The following is a 22,545-nucleotide window of genomic DNA, read 5'->3' as shown; positions in this document are numbered from 1 at the left end:
CTAAACGGCTCGCAGCCGATATGTTTATGTTTAACATTAACTGGTATGCGCTGGGTCAGCATATGATTTCCGTTCGCTGGAGTGTCGCGCATTGTTTATGCCTCTGCAGCATAAACATTCCGTGCCTCGTTGGCCAATTCAATCATGCGCGTCCACCACAGAGGTGCACAGCGGGCAAGGTGGATCGATCAGGTGGAAGACGACCTGCGGACCCTACGCAGACTGCAGAGCTGGCGAACTGCAGCCATGGACCGAGTGGAATGGAGAGCACTCTTACGTACAGCAAAGGCCACACCACGGCTTGGGACTGTTTGGTAAGGTAAGGTCAAACAGATATGAATACACATTAACACATGCAAATAACATGAAATAAATATGTTTCAAATCTATGACGCGAACATTTTTTTTGAACGTGGTATAATCGAACCGTCACTGTATTCATATTTAGGTTGGACTCGATTATATATCATTCGATAAAATATCATTTTAGATTCGATTATTCGACTTTCTTTTCACAACTTTTGAACCACGTGTTTATTTGTTTAATCATAATAATTCATCAGTTAACACTTAACTAGCCCGTTCATCTGATATCAATATTGTTCAAATCGGTTGTGTAATTTCTGTGATATTGGAATTTCGTGATTTTCACATTTTGATACATTACAGACGAAGTTACAGTCCGATCATAGTGGAATTGATTAGGATGTTATGAGGCAGATAGATCTTTCATTTGACACTAATTTTGTGGAAATCGGTTTAGCCATCTCTGAGAAAAGTGAATGAGTTCAAGTAGTCTTCGGAATATGTTTGATTTCACATTTTTAAACATAACAGGCAAAGTAAAAGTCCGATTGCAAAAATCACAGGAGGGTTGTGTGCAATGACACGACCGCAAGGTTGAAGTCGAATACTTTTACAAGAAAGATAGCTTTGGAAATACACTCGATTAGGGTAATCAATTTAATTGTGTGAAGCGGTATATTTTTCCGTATACTTTTCGTATATTATCACATGTGTATAAAGGTTGTTAAGCACAGTATCAACAAATCGTAATGATAAACATCACACTGCTGTGCATTTGTAGCAGCATCAAACTTCAGTTGCAGTTTATTAATAACCATTTATTATGCTCTTCTAAAAACATTTAGTAGCCTTGAAAAAGGCCAATGCCTGCAATTGCAATTTTCATTCAATTATTGCATATATGCATCATGGTCAGATATACTCGCTGCAACTGCTACGCTATCCGTAGCCATGACACAGTTGTGGCCGCTATACGCTGCCATTGGTGTCCGCTGCCGCTGCATCAGCTGACCCAGCTTCTATCGATGCTGAAATCCGCTGCAACGATTGCGCTATAAATTTTCTGTGAGTTTCAGTGAGTTACGTTTTTTGTTGCCTTTGATCGGAGAAGCTTGAAATAAATGATTATCACCGGTGCGTTTTTTAACAACAGTCTTCATTTTTAAAATATTTCATGGCATAATCCTAAGCGATTTTTGTATTGGTTTCAGTTGATTCCACTTAAATTTTACGTCGGTTTCTGTGAATTTGTGCTGTGTCTGTTTTTCAAGAAAGAAGAGGACGTAATAAACATAATAGATTAAAAATAATAATGTGTTTTTGCATGAATTTTACGAAGTATTCATTTTAGTTTCAGTTGGATCCGTTTGATTTTTTTCCGCCTGTGCGTGGTGGGAGTGTTTCCTAACGAAGGTGCCGCTAAGGGTATGTTAGGAATGTTTTCTAACCTACATGTTCAAACTGATTCTTGCATATCTTCCAGTTGACTTCGACAAATTTCTGCTATGGTCGAAGTGATTTTTCTTCAGATAGAGTTTTTGTAAGTGGTGTTATTAAATACTTAACGGCATCGTTGAATCAGAATTAAATTCGTTGTTCTTGTTCCAGTTTCGCGATTAAGACACGAACCATCCCAAAGGTGAAGCATTGGCCGCCATACACGGAATGCAAATCAGCTAGCACGTCGAAACCAGAGGCAGTGTAGGGATCCAAAGCACTCTTCAAAGCTTTGTCGTGGGTACTTGGACGATCTCGAGATGAAAGAAAAACTGATAAACATGCCATGGCCAGCTCAATCCCCAGACTTGAATCCAATCGAGTTGCTTTGGGATGATCTGGACCCTCAAGTGAAGAAGAACCATTTGTGGGAGTGCTTACCAAAGGCTTGGGAAAATATTGCAGAAGAAATCCTCGAAAAACTTATTCGGCGTATGCCCAGAGTCTGCAAAGCAGTAATTGAATCAAATGGGGGGTATTTCGAGGAATCTAATATTTAATTTTTGATTTAACAATGCAAATCAAAATATTATAAATAAATCATTAAAAAGAAATTAAAAACCTAATAATCGAAATTGCATAATTTATTTTCAGAATGTTCACTGAGTTACTCAATATCGCAACTTTTTAAACAGAGTTTAAGATGGAGTAAGTTGAAAACACTAAAATCTTTATGCACATTAGCAGCACATTGAAGAAAAATTCCGAACTAAACTATTAGCCAACCAGAAATTTTTGATTTTCTGTGCAACTTTGCTGAAAATCGCAACTCTCTAAATGGTGAATTTATTGAGCTAAGTAATTTTCAAAACACTCGAAACTACTTGCACACCAACGCTGCGTTGCGGCTGAATTCTGCACTATACTGTCCATCAAATAGAAGCCCTTGACCTCCTGAGTAACTTTGCTAAAGACCACAACTCTCTAGGTTTCCAGAATAAAGAGATAGAGTTACATAAATCTGCCCGTTTTAAGTGATGTTAAACTTTTCAAAGCGTTGCAATACTCAGTAAAGCGATTCCAAACTTATGACGGGTAGTGTATATGAAGCAATTTAACGTGTCATATTAAATTGTAAAATGCGTCATTTCTTTAAGTCGTATAAAATGTAAATTAAAGTTTCAAATGAGGCCATTTAGAATAGCCTGCGACGTTATACAAAATCGTACCAATTTTTTTTTTATAATGTACCTATATGGCCTCCAGATTTGTACATATAGACGCATTTCATGCATCCTTTATGGTAATTTTTTTCCAAATAAGGGTTCACTTAACAGGTTTGAGCGCGAGTTATATGAACCAATTTGTTTGCTGGGATCTGGGAGTATCTATTTATTTATTCATTTTGTCAATCAGAAGTAGACAATATACAATCTAATAAATAAAAATCCGTTGGTGTCTGTAAAAAAGCGTTTTACTTGAAATATAATCAACTCAAATCCGTTGATTATATTTCAAGTGAGACGCCTTTTTACAGACACCAACTGATTTTTATTTATTAGATTGTATATTCTTTTTGTGTTTGTTTTGTTTTGATCTCCGACGAGTTAGTAAGCCATAAAAATAAAAATAATCGACTAATAAGTCAAAATAAAAATTTATTTTTGCGTTTTCCCGCCTTTTACTCCAAGAACAACGTCATTAGATTACTATGATTGCAGGCTATGAGCGGTAGGCAAGCTGTTGTAGCGTCGTTGTCGAGGCATCGTTGTTGAGTAAACAAACACCTGTTACTGATTCACATATAATGTGAAATTCGTTTTCGCTGCCTACTACACATTTTACAGCGGTTACAAAGGCCGATCAACTACCACAAATCTTTTGGAATTCATAACTTTCACTCTGACTGTAATGGACAACGGTAACCACGTAGAAGCTCTTTATACGGACTTTAGCAAGGCATTTGACAGAATCGACATACCATTATTGCTCTTTAAGCTCGAAAAATACGGAACTGAAACAAAATTTTTGGAATGGCTGCAGTCATACTTAACAAAACGAACACAAATAGTCCGCTTTCAAAATTCCTTTCCAAACCCAATAGAAGTAACTTCTGGAGTTCCTCAAGGTTCCCACCTGGGCCCTCTTCTTTTCATATTATACGTAAATGACATTTCCTTTCTTCTTAAGTCAATACATGTGCTTGTATATGCTGACGACATGAAGCTCTTTATAGAAATAACCAATGCAGAAGACTTCGAAATATTCCAGAATGAAATTAATGTATTCTACACTTGGTGCAACAAAAGCCTATTACAACTCAACATTAAAAAATGTAATTCAATAGCCTTTAGCAGAAAAACAGTAACACCACCCACAAACATTTTCTTAGGAAACCAACCAGTAGAAAAATGCAAAATCGTAAGGGACCTAGGCGTAATCTTAGACTCCAAACTTACATTCATAGAACATTATAATACAATAATCAACAAAGCAAATAGTATGCTGAGCTTTATAAAACGCTTCGGCCACAATTTTCAAGACCCATATACAATCAAACTATTATATATTACATACGTCCGACCAATTCTGGAATACTGTAGCATTGTATGGAATCCCTATATTGCCACACATGAAGAACGCATTGAATCTGTCCAAAAACAATTTCTTTTGTACGCGCTTCGTAAGCTAAATTGGACAGCATTTCCCTTACCATCATATGAAGCACGCTGCATGCTTATAGACATACAAGCACTTAAAGAACGCCGCGATCTTTCAATGCTTTATTTTATCAATGACATTATTTCTCAACGCGTGCAATCTACTAAATTATTATCACAACTAAATTTTTATGCACCCAGTCGTCAATTAAGAAATCGTAAAATATTTTCGGAAAATTCTCACAGAACAAACTACTCAAAAAATGGCCCAATAAATCGCATGATGCGTCACTATAATCAGCACTGCGAAAATATCGACATCACCATGGGCAGAAATCAAATAAAAAAAACGACTAACTACTGGAAATAATGTATAGAATATAAAAAAACATTGTATTATTATAACTGTAGTCTACATTTACTTGACGAAATAAATAAATAATAGAAAAGTGTAGTTCTGATGTAGAACGAAAGCCAAAAACGAATAAGTTTAGTGCAAAAGAGCTAAAGCGTGGTAGCACCACTGCAAAAACAAACTCGAAATGCATGTGAATACTCTCAACGTGGCTTTGATTTTATTTAAGATATGGTTGATTGTATAAATCAAATTCTTGGTTTATTTAAGCAAAGTTGCAAATAATCGTCTTATGCATTCAGTTTAACGAAAAGATAAAACAAGAATAATACCACAAAAGCGATGTTTTGATTTTTCATTGCTCGTATCTAATCAATCTGTTCAATTTTCTCTAAAATGCACACTAACTTAGATCATATTTGCTCATGCTGCAATGATTATGTTAGCCGGTAAAATGAACGTGCAATTTTTGCACTATAGCATTCCTACAAATCTCTGGATTCACAATTAGTTGTTGAATGTTGAATTGAAAACAATAATGTTGCAAAGTTTCAATCGCACTGTGCTGAAGCGACAGGTCTGCTTCAAAAAACAGATGAAGTGTTAATGTCACTGAAGCGAAAAATTTCGAAGTTTCGTGTATCTCGATATTACCTACCAACTTACCATTTCATTTCAAACGTATGTAGGGGTACTGGGGGTAAGCCCGGCACTGAGGGTAAGACCGTCACCCCTAGGATTTTACTAGAAAACGCTAATTAACTGTGTTTTGGAATATGTGAAGTGTTGGTATTTAATATTTTAGATATTTTAAGACACATCGCAGCCACCGTGAAACGTCAAAATAATAGACGGAACATACGCTACTGCAGCTGATGCGTAAGCGGATGTAATTTTTCGTGAGTGAAACTTAAGCTTTTATTGATTTGAAAAGACTAAAATAATTTTTCGTTGCTCTACAATTTATTGCCTGTATTGTTAGCAATCACAGGAATTCGATAAGGGGTAAGTTAAAGCGATAAATTTGTAGAAATACTCTTTTAAAAAAATGTGTGCTGACGGGGTAACACCGTCACCCAGTGAGTGGGGTAAGCCCGACATGGTCTGAGGCTAGTTGGATGTTACTGACACATATTTCTCATCTATTACCGATGTCTCGCTGATAAATAAATTAATTAATCGACTTAGAACCATGCACTCAAGCTCATCTGTGATTTATGAATGATTCCATGGGCTATTAGAGGTGCCAAATGTACTGAATCAAGTTACAAAACTGACGGCTTTCCCGGTGGTATTTGAAATATGCTCCGGTGTGGTCAGTTTGATCCTGGCTTCAATGAAACTAGTTAATAATATGATTTAAAGTGCCAAATGATAGGCTTGCCAAGTATCAAATTCTTTCATTGTTTATACATAATGTTCACCGGAACTTGTTCCGGCAATCTGCCCAGAACCAGCTAACCGACAACAACCAAATTCAACAGTAACATACAGAAATGTAAGATCTCTCATTCGGCGGTTTCCAAACTCAAATTGGTTCAGTTAATTCGAGTTAATTCATGAACAAACTTAGGCGCCGGTGCCACCCCCAAGGGGTGCCGGTTTCACCCGCACTGATTGCTAAACGTCGTTTTTATCTTGGTTTCAAAACTGCACTATTCCTTGTAAAATAACAGTTTGAAAGTACTGAAAACCTTCATAGCTTGTAGAAAACAATCTGGGCAATGATTCTGTGAAAGAAATATAACAATACTCGCCATCAAGTGCTACTAAAGAATCATTTTCCTTCAGGGGGCCGGGCTTACCCACAGTACCCCTATGTATCTTCGCGCCTCGCAGTTAAACATGCGTGTTGCATTACAAAACGACCAATCAACTGTAATATTTTTGAAGCAGTTGTTAGATACAGGAAATAGAAAAATCTATGTCGACATTCAAACCGGCTATTTAACATTCCCACGAATTTTTGTCAGCTAACAGATTCTAAGGCTGAACTCATCGAAAAAATGTTCCCGAAAATCGCGCAAAATTATGAAAACCATCTCTGGTTCAGCGAACGTGCGATTTTGTCCGCCAAAAATAAAGATATAGATAAATTGAACATCATAATTCAAGGTAAAATTACCGGCCAACTACATTCCTAAAAATCGGTGGATTCTGTCTCTAACCAAGACGACGCACAGTGGGGCAAATTGGTCCGTTGGCGCGACAAAACCTCATAACTTAACAGTTGTTTCCACAGTGTTTATGTCTTCGGCAATGTTGTTCACCATAAAAACATCTTTTTGAAAAATGTATTAAGGCAGCTTAAATTTTTTATGTTCCCTTTCTAAGAGCTCTTCTTGTTATATTTTTTCCATTTGGCATAGATACTAACTTTTGTTTAAGACACTGTTCATCCAATAACAAACTGTTTCCTAGAGCTAATAATTATTTCTGAGGGGTTTTCATACTGCTGGACGTCAGTTTTGAAAGACCCCCGAACACGATTATGGTCGTGTTGCATACACCGGTATTTAGCAAAGCCTATTGTAGGAAAAATATCGATACGGACCCTGCTGCTTAACGATTTTTTACATTAATTGACATGAAAACAATCGTTGCGAAAACTCGAATTACTCGGTAAGTCGCAACTAGTAGTAGCTGATTTTTGGTTTAGTACTAGCCAATACCTTGTATTTTAGTACAATACTAGTGTCATAGCAGAACAAAGAACTTTACTTTTTTTCATATTGCCGAAAATGAGAAAAAATTACAAAAAAATTTTTTTTGACATACTATGCCTCCTTCGAACCTATTTTCAACAAAACTGTCTTAATATCACATTAACTTTCGGTTGATACTCTATTTTATGAGAGTCATATGAGTTAGCTTATTAATTTCTAAGTATTTGCATGCCCTACTGGAAAATATCTGTGAAATTTTTTTTCTTTCATTTTACAATCCTTGTAACACAATCACATTCACAATATTATAGCACATTTTCTAACTTATTTTTCAAAGTAAATTACTATGATTTCCAGTCGATAACATGTCTATGTACTGCAAGTAGAAAATAAAATGAGGCATGAAAACTGAATTTCGTTTTTTTGAGTTTTGTCGCGACTTTTTTGGGTTCTGCCCCACAGTGCGACGTTGTGAGTTATCCTACCGAACTTTTGAATTCACTAGAATTGCCTAAAAAAGTTATTCGGACAGGATTCTACTTCAAGTTCAGTTTTTGCATTATATTAATCAAACGCATCACTGATGGCAAGAATAAGTTGATCACATATAACCAAATAGATCGCTAAATTTTCACTACTGTTGTGGCTTTCATAGGTTTTATGTGCTGTTTGTTTACGGTTTTTCAATTTTTTTATATGACTTTTATACCAGATTTTTTGTATTTCCAGTGCGTCTCCTTTTCTGCAGAGGTGTTTCCTGTTTAATTATCTATACCTATAAAAATGCAGTCCGGTCTGTCTGTCTGTCTGATCCATATAGGCTCGGAAACTACCGAACCGATCGACGTGAAAATTTGTATGTAGGGGTTTTAGGGGCCGAGAAAGGTTTTCATGATAGTTTGAGACCCCTCCCTCTTCTGGAAGGGAGGGCCCCCATACAAATGAAACACATATTTCTGCACATCTCAAAACCTAACCAAGCAAATGAAACCGAATCTGGCATGTGGATGTTTTTAGGAGTGATAAATATGTCCATATTAGTTCGACATGCCTCCGTCTTCTGGAAGGGAGGGGTTCCATACAAATGAAACTCAAATTTCTGCATATCTAGAGAACTAACCAAGTAAATAGAACCAAATTGGGTAGGGGGATGTTTGGAACCGATCGACGTGAAAATTTGTATGTAGGGGTTTTAGGGGCCGAGAAAGGTTTTCATGATAGTTTGAGACCCCTCCCTCTTCTGGAAGGGAGGGCCCCCATACAAATGAAACACATATTTCTGCACATCTCAAAACCTAACCAAGCAAATGAAACCGAATCTGGCATGTGGATGTTTTTAGGAGTGATAAATATGTCCATATTAGTTCGACATGCCTCCGTCTTCTGGAAGGGAGGGGTTCCATACAAATGAAACTCAAATTTCTGCATATCTAGAGAACTAACCAAGTAAATAGAACCAAATTGGGTAGGGGGATGTTTGGAACCGATCGACGTGAAAATTTGTATGTAGGGGTTTTAGGGGCCGAGAAAGGTTTTCATGATAGTTTGAGACCCCTCCCTCTTCTGGAAGGGAGGGCCCCCATACAAATGAAACACATATTTCTGCACATCTCAAAACCTAACCAAGCAAACGAAACCAAATTTGGCATGTGGATGTTTTTAGGAGTGATAAATATGTCCATATTAGTTCGACACGCCTCCGTCTTCTGGAAGGGAGGGGTTCCATACAAATGAAACTCAAATTTCTGCATATCTAGAGAACTAACCAAGTAAATAGAACCAAATTGGGTAGGGGGATGTTTTTATGGGTAACACATATATCGATAATGATTTGACACCCCTCCCTCTTCAACAAGAAAGGGGTCCCATACAAATGATACTCAAATTTCGCACAGCTCGAGAACCAATCAACCAAATACAATCATATTTGGTATGTGGATGTTTTTAGGAGTAACAAATATGTCCATATTGGTTCGAAACCCCCCCCTTCCAGAAGGAAGGGAGGGGTTCCATACAAATGAAACACAAATTTCTGCACATCTAGAGAACTAACCAAGTAAATAGAACCAAATTTGGTAGGTGGATGTTTTTAAGGGTAACAAATATATCCATATTGGTTTGACACCCCTTCCTCTTCTATAAGGGAGGGGTCCCATACAAATGATACTCAAATTTTGACGGCTCGAGAACCAATCAAGCAAATATAACCAAATTTGGCAAGTGAATGTTTGTAGATGTAACAAACATGTCCATAATGTTTCGACACCCTTCTTTCTTCTGGCATGTCTCCAAATGCCATTTTTAAATCCAAGATGGCGACTATAGAGCTAGAGCTCTACCAGGACCTGTGATCACTTTGAAATGAAACACACGAAGTCCTGTACGCGAACATTCGATTCGCGGAATCACCTCTTTTGGATGATAGACAAAGATGATTGATTTTATTAAGTTACAATTTTGCTTAAATATTAACCTGTGTAACTCAGAGCGGAGAGACTCTTCTCCTCCGACCTGAGTTATCGCCTATCTAGCGGTTCCATTCTAACCTATAGTATTTATTACTCTGTTTCGTTTTCGAGTTGAATTTTAGTATATTTTATTATACCGCGGGCGTTAAAGAGCGCGGGCATCGGAGCACGTGCGAGAGCGTACGGTATTTTGTTTGCGCGCTACTGTGAGTATCCGGGAGCGCACAAGCTCTCGGTATCGCGCGCAACCGTGAGCGCCTAAGGGTAACCGTGAGTGACGCGGTGCCTCCGGCTTCTGTTTTGCTTATAATTAAATTGAAAATGTATACATGGTCGTTAGGATATTTACATTTCTTAAGCCGGTCAGTTGGCGACTCATAACTAGGAAGTTTGGTTACTGCTCTGAAGGTATCATAATAAGGATGTTTTCCTTCGTCGTTTTTTCTAGAATGTGCTGTTATTGAAAGGTGTTGCGTGTTAAGTAGACCCGGTAGCAAGCTAATGCTCCAGTTTATGTTGAAATTGTTTTGATTCTCTACAGTATTGAGTGAGCTCGGCAGCAAACTATGGTTTTTTTAGCCTGAATTCTGATGCATCGTGACGGAACATTGGATAATCTTCGCGGGATGTGACGTCACATCTCCCCACTCTCCCGAGGTGGTTGTTATCGCGATGAGATAACGGCCTAATGCCTAGTTATGTTGGCTTTTTTTTTGTTCGTCTTATTTACATAATATTTCTTTTTTTCTTACTGTTCTGCACAACATATGACATACACTTATTCGGGCCCCCTACATCTCCTATCGGCTGCGTGCTGGTGCTGCGTACTGGTGCTCGCTGCTTGGTTGCCGTATTTGAACCTGGGGGGGATTGTCCGGCGGTGGAGGTATTCGTCGCCTCGTGATGTCGTCATCGGTGTAGTCGGTTGGATACCCGGAGCGCCGTGCACGCCGTCATAGTGGAGGCTCGCCCGGTCCGCCGCGTTCGAGTTTGTGTTTGTGTGAATTCCTTCTTTTGCGGGGGTTCCGCCCTGCGCCCTGTTTGCTTTCCTACTTGCGCACCCTCCATACTGCGCATGCAGCTGAGTGCCTGGTTGATGCTTTTTTACGTTGGGTTGCTCCTGCTATATTATTACGGGGTTCAGTAACTTTAGGTAATCCTTACTTGGCGTAAATTCAAAGCTTGGCCGGTCAACTCTTCGGGGCAGTAGGGTGTCAGCTGATTTCGTTGGCTTGACCTATTTTTGTCTCGGGGTGATGTACCTTGCATTGTTTTGCTTGCAATGTTTCCACTTGTTTTGTCCGTTTGTTTGATGTGTAATGCAAACATGAATTTTGTAATTCAATTGGGGTCGGCCAGGATGTTGTCCCCTTGATTTCCGTTGATGATTTTACGTCGATTGGCAATCTCCCTATGAAGTTTTCTTAGGAAGTTTTCTGATGCGTAACCGATGCTGTCTCGAGTTTGAGCTAAACCAGATCGATAACTGATATCTGGTTAGCTCTCGCCCATTTTTTTTTGTTGTCTGGGATCTGTGTTGAATTGGTGGCTTCGCCGCGTTCGCGATTCCTCCTTGGTCAAGAAACTGGAGGCTGGTGGTTGTTCTCTCCTCGATACTGCTCGAAATACCTCACCCGCCATCGACTCCCACCATCCGGTCTCCCCTTAGCGCCACCTGCTGTCTTCTGGCGACTCGGTGGCATCTCCTCGTGGTCTGTAGAGTCCGCATTTCTAATTTGCTCATCTCGTCGTTTGGCTGCTTGGTGTCTTTTTTTATTATACGTGCTAACCCTGCTAAGCAAGTGGTGCATTTATTTTTGCTAATAATCCATCAATTCTTTTTTGGTTTGTTACTTCCTTACCACTTGCTGTCTAAAATTACTTTTCACTCGCGTACGGCCCTCTTACATTTTATTTTCTGTTCTATGCTTCTACTTACAATCTATGCCCGTAATTTTCTCGATTTTTGAGAAACAGGTTACCGTCTTCCCCTACTGAATGTGTACAATATTTTTTGGTGTGTATATTCTGTTAATCTGATTTTACAAGAAAAAATAATATTCAAAGGTGCATTCGTAGCTACATTGTCTTGACATCGTTTATGTAAATATTATTGTTTATTTTTTTCGTCTTTTTACATTGGATGCTCCGTGGCTCCATTACAATAATGTTCTTTGTTTTTTTTTTCTTTTGAAATCGCAAATTCTTCCTATTATTTGCACCTTCATGTTACAATCTCGTGTAACTTGACTTTCGGGAACTGGATATATATATATATATATATATATATATATATATATATATATATATATATATATATATATATATTTATATATATATATATATATATATATAAATATAAATATATATATATATATATATATATATATATATATATATATATATATATATATATTTATATATATATTTATATATAATATATATATATATATATATATATATATATATATATATATATATATATATATATATATATATATATATATATATATATATATATATATATATATATATATATATATATATATATATATATATATATATATATATATATATATATATATATATATATATATTTTTTTTTTTATAACTCTTTCCAGTATATTTTTTGTCTTTTTACATTGGATGCTCCGTGGCTCCATTACAATAATGTTCTTTGTTTTATTTTTTTCTTTTGAAATCGCAAATTCTTCCTATATATATATATATATATATATATATATATATATATATTTATATATATATATATATATATATATATATATATATATATATTTTTATAACTCTTTCCAGTATATAACATGAATAACCTTTTTTTTTTTTTTTTAATAATATGAGTCTTTTTGCACATAACCAATTTTTCTTTCGTCCTGCTATTCTTGTTTCATCATCTTTTCATTAAATGAACCGCATCGGTTAAATATTCATCATTTTTCTTTTTCATATCGACTCTCTTCGTTTTCATGAAAACTTTTTTAAACTTGGAATTCAAACTTGGAATGGCTTTCGACTGACCTCGTTTTTTTTAACTCTTTAACTATTAGTTGTCCTACCGAATAACTTGATTCACACATATCAGGCTCAGTTAATTGTCCTCGATTGACTCTCTTCATTTTATCAAAACGTATCCTTTGTTAAACATTGTCGTATGCCTTTTGCTCGAACGAAGGCATCTGCAACTCTATCTTTCTCGTCTGTTTTATTTTTTTAATTTTTTGTATCTCTTCTAAAATCCGTAATCTTTCAATTCTTAAAACGTTTCTTGCTACTGTTATACTTACATTACTTACACTTCACCGAGAATGCAGTTGCCTGCATCGACCTCTCCCCCTACCCTCCGAAGGTGCTTCTACCTGTTGCTAGTGATTCCTGAAAGATAAGAAGGTTAGGATATAAAAGAAAACATTCGCACTTCCATTCGTACTGGGTTGACTATTCCCTTGTCCGTTCTCCTGATACGCATTCATCTCAATCGTTCAGTTCAATAACCTCACTTTCTTAAATCATATAATAATTTCTTTTCTTTTTCTTTTTTTTGTTTTGAATATTATGCTATTACGTTAAGTTTCTGTAAATAGTTATTTCTTATGCCCTACATTTTTATATCTATGACGCAGCATCCAGCCGCTACCGTATGTCCAATGTGCGGTGTATACAAAGCTTTGTTAACCCTATCCAAGCGCAAAACGATGGTTGCGTTTTTCATTTGCTCGCGGCGCTGCTGCCACGCTCATATGACGCTCCCGGCACGCTACACGGGCTCGCGCCGGTGAGCGTTATTTCATTCATGATACCTTCTTTAAGCGATTATTATGAACTTTTTCAAGTTTGTTGCCATTTTCAATCACAGTTGTCATTCTGCTAGGGATATCCACCACTTCATATGACCCTCTCCATATGTTTTGGAGCTTCTGACCGGATCCCGTTGTCACATTTTTAACCAGTACAAGGTCCCCCCACATTGGTTCCCATATATTATATCTTTCATCATATGCTAATTTTCGTTTTTCTTTCGACTCTTTTAGGTTTGCCTTCGCGTTTGCGTGGAGATCATAAAATATTTTTCTCATTTCTTGTGTATATATTTCATAGGTTAGGTTATCCACTCCGTTTCTCTTGTAAATGGTTGTCGGAATCCGCGCTGTGCGCCCGTACAATAATTGGAACGGTGTGTACCCCGTAGATGAGTTAACAGCAGTGTTGTACTCAAACATAAAGAAAGGGAGTAATGTATCCCACGTGTGCGGTTTTCCGCCGATAAACTGTCGTAAATAGGTCTTCAACTCACGATTCGACCTCTCCACTAAGTTAGCCTGTGGGTGATACGGGCTAGTGGTAATTTTCTTAACTTTCAGGATTTTGCACACATCCTTCATCAGTGCACTCACAAAATTCGCGCCGTTGTCTGTGACTAGTTCCAACGGGGCGCCGAATTTACAAATTTAATTCTCCACGAAGGTCTTGGCCACTGTCTGGCTCTCTTGATTCTCCATTGGAGCGACAATTAGATATCTGGTCAATTCATCCTGCATGACTAGACCATAACGGTTCCCCATATCGGATTCGGGTAACACCACGATATCCATGTATAATTTTTCAAAAGGCTTCGATGTGGTCGTGGTGATCTGCATCGGTATCCTGTTCGATCTTTCAATTTTGTTCTTTTGGCAGGAGTCGCACTGCCGAACATAGTTCTCGATATCGCGCCTCATATTAGGCCAAATGAATAATGTGCCGATTCTTTGGCGCATACGACGCGCCCCGACGTGTCCTCCCAAGGGCACGTCGTGAAATTCTTTCAAAATCGTCTCTACCTGATTCGGCGCAACTGCGGTGCGTTCGCCGTCGGCATTGTAAAGTGTAATTTGCTTCCCCAGTTGACCCCCTAGAAACTGCAATATCTGCATAATTTCCCGCTGTTTAATTTTTCTAAATGAAATCACATGCACTGCTTCCGATTCTCTCAGCGTGTCTAAGCCGTTTTCAAATTGACTCACAAGTTGTTCAAAAAAAAAGTCGGCAATCTTTTAATGAGTTTTCACTGCCTTTCAATATTATCCCAGCGGTATTCTCTTTTATCAAAATTATTGTATCACCTGACGTGTGATCTTTAAAGCCATGAGGTAGGTCATATAGTTTCGTAATCTCTTTGTGGGTGGTTCGGCTATTTAAAATAACCAAACGCGCTTCAATCTCATTTTGCGGCATAATTCGATTTGAGACTATAACCGTTTCACTGGGGATAGTATCATTCGTTACCGCCTGCAGGAAATCGTCATTTGAGATACTGACGAGCCGCTGCATTTCCTCGCCGTCCGGGATGTCCGTTACGTCTATTGCATTAGAATCTTGTATGGTATCGTTAAGCTGGTCTTGTGTGTCTCTTTGCTGCTCTTGCAGGCGTTTTTATCGACGCGTAATCATGGCTATCTGCCTATGAGGTGCACTTTCTTGCCCCTGACATGTCCCGTCTGATAGGTGAGACAAAAAATCTGCTACTATATTTTCGCTTCCTTGCTTATACCTTATACTGCATTCCAAACCCTGCAGCTTCAGTCTCAATCTTGTCAGTGTTGGAGATGTCTCTTTTAATCTCCAAATTGCTCTAAGTGGCCGGTGGTCTGCGTAAACGATAAACTTTTGCCCAAAGATGTAATGTCTGAAGTATTCTACGGCCCATACAATTGCCAGTAGTTCTTTTTCTATGATATGATACCTGGTTTCTGCACCTAAATGCGATCGGCCGGTGCAAGGATTTTTCATTCGACAGAACGGCTCCAATATCATAATTGCTAGCGTCTGTCGTAATAACAAAAGTGTCTTGATAATCTGGCCGGACTAAAACCGGCTCTGTTATCAGTGCGTTTCTTAGGAACTCGAAGGCTTCCTGACATTCTTTTCCCCACACAAATTTAGCGTCTTTCTTCAACAAGTCATTCAGCGGCTTGCGCTTTTCCGCGATGTTGGGGATAAACTTCCCGTAAAAATTTACTGTTCCCAAAAATGATCTTATACCTTTCACGTTAGTGGGCGGTTTTAGGCTCTGAATGGCCTTAATATTTGCATTGGTGGCTTTTATGCCTTCTTCGTTAACGACATGGCCCAAATACTCCAGTTCCTTTTTCAAAAACTGACACTTAGACGGTTCTATTTTTAAGTTATGTTTACGCAAAGCTTGTAATACTTTTCGCAAGCTATCATTATGGTCGGTGATAGTGTCCCCGAAAACTATAATATCATCGAGGTAGACGAATGCTTTCACGTCCCCTATCTCAAAAAGGACAGTATTCAAAAGTTTTTGAAATGTTGAGGGACTGTTCTTTAACCCCATCGGCATTCGTGTGAATTCGAAGTGGCCTTTAGGAGTGGAAAACACCGTTTTAGCCGCATCTCGGTGGTCGATCGGGACTTGGTAGAAACCCGATTTTGAATCAATTGAGGTGAAATATTTCGCTCCTCCAACATTATCCAATATCTCATTAGTAAGAGGTATTGGGTAAACAAATGGTTTGGTGACTTCGTTCAAAGATCTGAAGTCGACCACAATACGATACCTCTTGTTGCCGTCAGCATCCGGTTTTTTCGGTACGCATAATACCGGTGCATTCCAAGGGCTAGTGCAGGGTCTTATAATACCCTGCGCCCTCATTTCTTCGATTTCCTTATTTATGTGCCTTTTTGTGTACTCTGGAAATCTATACTGTCTTTTGTTGATCGGGACTTCTGATGACGTCTCGATTGTATGTACTGCGGCGTCGGTAATAGTTAACTTATCGCCATTGAAAAAGAAAACATCCGAGTGGCTTTTTAATATGTCCTTAATTTTCTCAAATTCCATATCCGGCAGGTGCGCCAAATTTAAAGTCTGACGCAGCTTTCCAACGCGATCTGCACCCTTCACCTCGGGTACCAATTTGTGCTCGAGCAGATCGCAATCAAGTCTCGAGTCTAAGTCTACTTCCGTAAATTTCAAATCATCGGCCCGAGCCGGCGTATCATCACACAGCTCGTTTCGGCTCGTGTTAACCTCTTCGTCATTTCTTTCTCTCAGTTCGTTTTGAGTCAATACTCTACTTCTGGCTGCCATCAATATATGCCTGTTTAGGACCTCTTCCTTGGGCAAGTTCCACAGACTCAAGTCGTCCGGACCCCTATTACATTTAGTAAAGCGGGCAATGTATGCAGTTTGCGAGGATGCGGGAATGAACGGGAATAGAAGGTGTGACTTTTTTAGGCTTAGAAATTTTTTTCCCTCGTCCAGACGGGACTCGAACCCGCAATCTCCGTTGTCTCCGGCAAGGTGTTTTGGCCAATTAAACTACTGAGAAAGGTATAACTAGTTCTAAACCAAAGTCGAATCACCCTCTACTATTGTGTTCCCGTATCTCAGCACGCCAACGATGAACTGCACACACTGCCCGGTGGGAGTTTATTTTTGTAACTGAGATTACATTGTTTCTTGAAAACGATGTAGTCAAAATTATTCCTATCTGCAGCGTGTGCTTTTTTAAGAATTCAACGCCGATTATACCATCCGCTGGTAAATCGTTCATTACGTGGAATTCTGTCGGAATTGTCAAGTCTCCGACTATTAAATCTAGTGTTACGGTCCCTAGGGTCTTCACGGCCCCTCGACCAATACCTTCAAAGACGTTGGTATTTTCCGCCTTATTAGGCAAATTCATCCATTTTACTTTATGCTCACTTATCATATTTGTACATGCGCCCGTATCTAAAATAAAGTTAATTGTGCTTCGCACATCTTGTCGAGCCAGCAGTGTGATCATTAGCCGCCTGCTGACATCGAAATAGACCCGCTTCGCCACACAAACACTATTATCTCTTATGTGGTTACATGCGGTTTCCCAGTCCGCTGTTTCTATGCAGCTGGGCTCATCCGTCAGTTGCCGACATCGAAATAGACCCGCTTCGCCACACAAACACTATTATCTCTTATGTGGTTACATGCGGTTTCCCAGTCCGCTGTTTCTATGCAGCTGGGCTCATCCGTCAGTTGCCGCCAATCGGCATCATGGCATATCTCCGCATGATCGTCGTTGAAGTACTCTTGTGCGAACGGGTCCTTTATGCCTCGTTTTTCGTCTTTACAAAAACTTACATCCCTCTCGGGGTGATTTATACTGAAGATTCGCTTCGGAGGATGGCCGTAAGTTCGGGTGTTGTTTCGTCCCCCATGTCCATTATAATTAATATAGTTATGATACCCAGTATGGGCATTTCCGGTTACATTGCCGAAATATCTGCCTATGTTACTCATGTCATCATTTATGATTGAAAATTGATGGGGTACTCGGCTAGCACTGCCATCGGTTCATAGGCTGGCGGCCATATGAATCGTCGTACCTACCATTATTGTTGTTGTAATTATTGTTGTTATATCTCCCCATGGGCGATCTACCTCTGAAGTTACCATTATTTCGTTCGCCGTTGTAGTGGTCATAATGGCGGTTGGCATATCCGTCATTGCCGTATCCACCATTATTGCTATTGCTGCCCCCTGGTGATCTTCCCCTGTTATTACTACGATCGTTATTATACGTGTCATGGCGCCGGTCGTCATATCGGTTACTACCATATGCGTCATTGAAATAACTATTTTGGTTACTCTGTTGGTTGTTGTTGCGTAAGCCGCCGCGTTGATCCTGCGACTCCGATCTGTAAACCAGGCCGTTCCAACGTGGCCTTTGCGAGTTATCAAAGCGACCACTATTGCCCTGTTGATTGGCCTGATTATAGCCCTGTCCTCTTCCTTGATCTTGATTAGACCAGCCTCCGCGCGGCTGACCCCCATAGTTATCGTTATTTTGTTGTCGCTCGTAACCTCTACTTGTGTTTCCTATATAGGCGCGACCATTGTTGATCCCCGTTATTGTTGCTGTTGTTATAATACTGATTGTTCGATTGGCGCATATACCCGCGCTCATTTCCGTTTCTCTCATAGTCATTGCGCCTTTGATTATTGTTTGGCTGCTCGTCGCGGCCACTCCATTGCCTCCGACCCTGGTTTTGATCTGCCATACGATTGCCATCTCCTTCCGCTGCTCTCTTGCTGTTGGTCCAATAGGTCCAGACCCGCATTGTCCTCTCTATACCGGCTAGCTAGTCGCACTCTTCAACCCTTTTTTCTAGCCATGTCATAAGGCTCTGCAGGCTTAGCTCCTGCTTCCCGCAAGCCATCTGTGTCAAGTTCTCGTTATTAAGTCCGCCTATAAAATGTATTCGGAGACTTCTCCATTACCACTGTGCCTCCTGCGCCCTCATATGAGTATAGCGCCTCCTGCAATTCAAGTGTCCTTTTCTTGTCCGCCGAGAATTCTTCGTTCGGCTTCTGGCGTAGTCCTTCTATCTTCTTAATGACTGACTCGATTGATTCACTCGTCCCAAATTCTGTAATCAGGTTTTCTTTCACTTCTTGCCACGTGTCCGCTCTTATATGGTGTAGTGCTGCGGCCGCTTCTCATTTTAATTTCATAAGCACCACGTATACTAGTTGGTCCTCTGGTCCCTCTGCTGGAATTTTATCGGCAAAGTGCTGTATATGGAAGATAAATGCCTCCAGTTCATCCGCCGAACCTCTATATTCCGGGATGCACTGGATCGCTCGATCGAGTGGGAACTCCGCCATATTTCTTTTCGTAATGGAGATCAAGTTCTTTAAATGCTTTTCGAAGCTAGAGATATCTTGTGTTTTTATCCCGTTTATCCGTTCGCTTTCTTTTAAAAACTCCGCCTCTAGCCTTTCTAGTTTCTCTAGCAGACCGGAACAATTCTGCTCCTTCTCTTTTTCTTTACCTTCTTCTACTCCGTCCGATTCAACTAAGATTGATGAAAAGGGCGGTTCGTTAAACGGTACGGACCGTTCCAGGTCATTCAAATGCTTCTCTGAGAGCCCAGATGTTACTAGTTCTAGACAGTTTTTCGAGAATCTCCTAGATCTGTTTGCTTCTGGGACAATCGCCGAGTTGTCCAAGATCCTAAGAGCTAGACCCGCTTTCGACTGAACAAGCGTGTATTGGTCGGTCAGTCTATTCCAGTGCTCCGATGGCACTTTAGAGTTTTCGTATTCTTTTAATATTTCCGTGAACTCGTTGACGGCGTCGGTAATTAATTTCTTTCTATTCGCGACCGCTGCGCGCGTTCTTGGCCTATTTACGTTATTACTTAGGTTGTAATACTCTAGGCATATAAAATCTTTTAACTCTTTTAGTTTTGACATCAGTCACTGCATTCGTTAACGGGCATTATTCCTAATTCCTAGTGATAGTATAGTTTAGATGACCCTCATTCACGATGGGATCATTTGGAAAGAAGAAAAAATTAACTCTCACCTAGGAGAAAAGATCCTCTAAAAAAAATGTAAAAAAATGGCGTCGGCTATTTTCCTGTCGGTACTTTTGTCCACCAGTTGTTTCCTTCTACCGTTGTTTTTTTTCTTCTTCTTCTCGCTGACCGCGTCAAAGCGTCACGCTTAAATTTGTTTAATTTCTTCTCTGCCGACGTTGCAAAAATCAGCCATTAAAATAATAGCTGTTTATAATTGACATGTATAAACTCCGACCATTCATTACGCTTAGCTCCTGGTATGCTTTGCCGATGTCACAACTCGTCGTAGCATACCTCTTTGCCTCTTCTCGCCGTGCGACCTTGGCCGTGGCCTACTTTAGCACATATGTTTTCCCGTTTGAATGTTACCGTGTTGGTCAGCGTCAAGTTACGTGCTACTAGAGCCACTCGCGCAACCACATATGAACGTATTGACCGCGTTCTAAGTAACTCAGTGCGAGTTTGTTTACGTTTTATATTATTTTTGTTTTTCCGTTTTTGCTCGCGGGTCTGCCGCCAGTTTTGCCGCCAGTTTTGCCGCTCTAATTATTGAAAGGTGAAGAATTAGCACGATTGTGTATTGTCCGAGGTCGCTTATGTGTTCTAATATGCGTCTCTCCGTCTCTCTCTACTATCGTCAATATCTTTTGAATGGTTAATGTTTAAGAAAAAATTAAATTTTTCCCGTTTAAAATTCCAATAGATGTTAATTCATATTTTTTTTACCGCGTCCCACGATATATCTCACTCACCCGAATATCCTTTGTATGGAGCCGACCATCGTTGTAGACATCTCTGCCATTTAACGCTAACACTTTACACTCGCAACAATCACCGGCCGTACTTGGATAAAACAGTAAGCGATTTTTTGGTGCACAAACTGAGAACAAGACCTACCAGCTGTTGCTTATTCTCTTTATAATCAAACACTGAACATTAAATTATTTGTTGTCTCGTTTACCGTCTGATATTTCCGTGTTTCGTAATTGTTTCTTCGATGGAAGACTGTATTTTCACTAATGAAAGTAATTCCAAGTTACTCGAAGCAAAATTAAATCACTAATGTCACCACAATATCCTCCTTCGCGAGTGAGAACCAAGTTTATTTTTAACACTATAAAAGTGTGTAACCAATGTTCTTCCTTACTATTTTTTTGCTGTTTTTTTTTCTGTTTCGCGTGCACAACTTTTTCTCTAACACTTTTAGTTCTCGTTGGAGTTCAATCACTTATAGTCACTATGTTACTTTTCTTTCTGGCGCTTTTAAAAAGCTCTCACTCATTCGATGCACTGCAATACTACATTCAATTCCGGAGATTATTAGTCTTAAACTGAATCGATATCCACTGTTACTTCTGGTCACTTTCAACCAGCACTTCCGCGTGAAATAGTTGCACTCGATCTGATTAAGTTTTTAAGTTTTTCTTTAGCCTCCACTTGACTTTTCCTGAATGGCGTAGGTTATTCTTTAGTCTGATACCAAATGTGTCCTTTAGGGTTCTTTTCCTGAACCGGCTATCACTCGTTTATCACTTTAAACTTTATACTTTATACTATTTTAAAACTTCGGACTGATTAACTGGCGCGAGTTTTTCTGTCACCACCGTAACTGTCACCACCGTGTAGAGCTAGAGCTCTACCAGCACCTGTGATCACTTAGAAATGAAACACACGAAGTCCTGTACGCGAACATTCGATTCGCGGAATCACCTCTTTTGGATGATAGATAAAGATGATTGATTTTATTAAGTTACAATTTTGCTTAAATATTAACCTGTGTAACTCAGAGCGGAGAGACTCTTCCCCTCCGACCTGAGTTATCGCCTATCTAGCGGTTCTATTCTAACCTATAGTATTTATTACTCTGTTTCGTTTTCGAGTTGAATTTTAGTACATATTATTATACCGCGGGCGTTAAAGAGCGCGGGCATCGGAGCACGTGCGAGAGCGTACGGTATTTTATTTGCGCGCTACTGTGAGTATCCGGGAGCGCACAAGCTCTCGGTATCGCGCGCAACCGTGAGCGCCTAAGGGTAACCGTGAGTGACGCGGTGCCTCCGGCTTCTGTTTTGCTTATAGTTAAATTGAAAATGTATACATGGTCGTTAGGATATTTACATTTCTTAAGCCGGTCAGTTGGCGACTCATAACTAGGAAGTTTGGTTACTGTTCTGAAGGTATCATAAAAAGAATGTTTTCCTTCGTCGTTTTTTCTAGAATGTGCTGCTATTGAAAGGTGTTGCGTGTTAAGTAGACCCGGTAGCAAGCTAATGCTCCAGTTTATGATG

The 22,545-nt window shown here is 39.3% G+C and overlaps 1 protein-coding gene and 1 long non-coding RNA gene across 2 annotated transcripts in view; both read left to right on the top strand.

The window, feature by feature from the left end:
* The window catches only part of LOC129725987 (serine/threonine-protein kinase Warts), a 487,129-nt gene that overhangs the window by 236,933 nt on the left and 227,651 nt on the right, over positions 1–22,545 (top strand). The gene's annotated exons all lie outside the window — the stretch shown is intronic.
* Positions 1,521–3,193, top strand: LOC129727143 (uncharacterized). Its single transcript, XR_008728492.1, has 3 exons — positions 1,521–1,731; positions 1,790–1,846; positions 1,915–3,193. It is a non-coding gene; the product is annotated as an uncharacterized LOC129727143 (long non-coding RNA).

The sequence above is a fragment of the Wyeomyia smithii genome, chromosome 1 (assembly GCF_029784165.1).
Source record: "Wyeomyia smithii strain HCP4-BCI-WySm-NY-G18 chromosome 1, ASM2978416v1, whole genome shotgun sequence".
In the NCBI taxonomy this organism is placed as follows: Eukaryota; Metazoa; Arthropoda; class Insecta; order Diptera; family Culicidae; genus Wyeomyia; species Wyeomyia smithii.
Note: the sequence above shows the minus strand (reverse complement) of the source record. Positions and strands in the feature narration are given on the sequence as shown.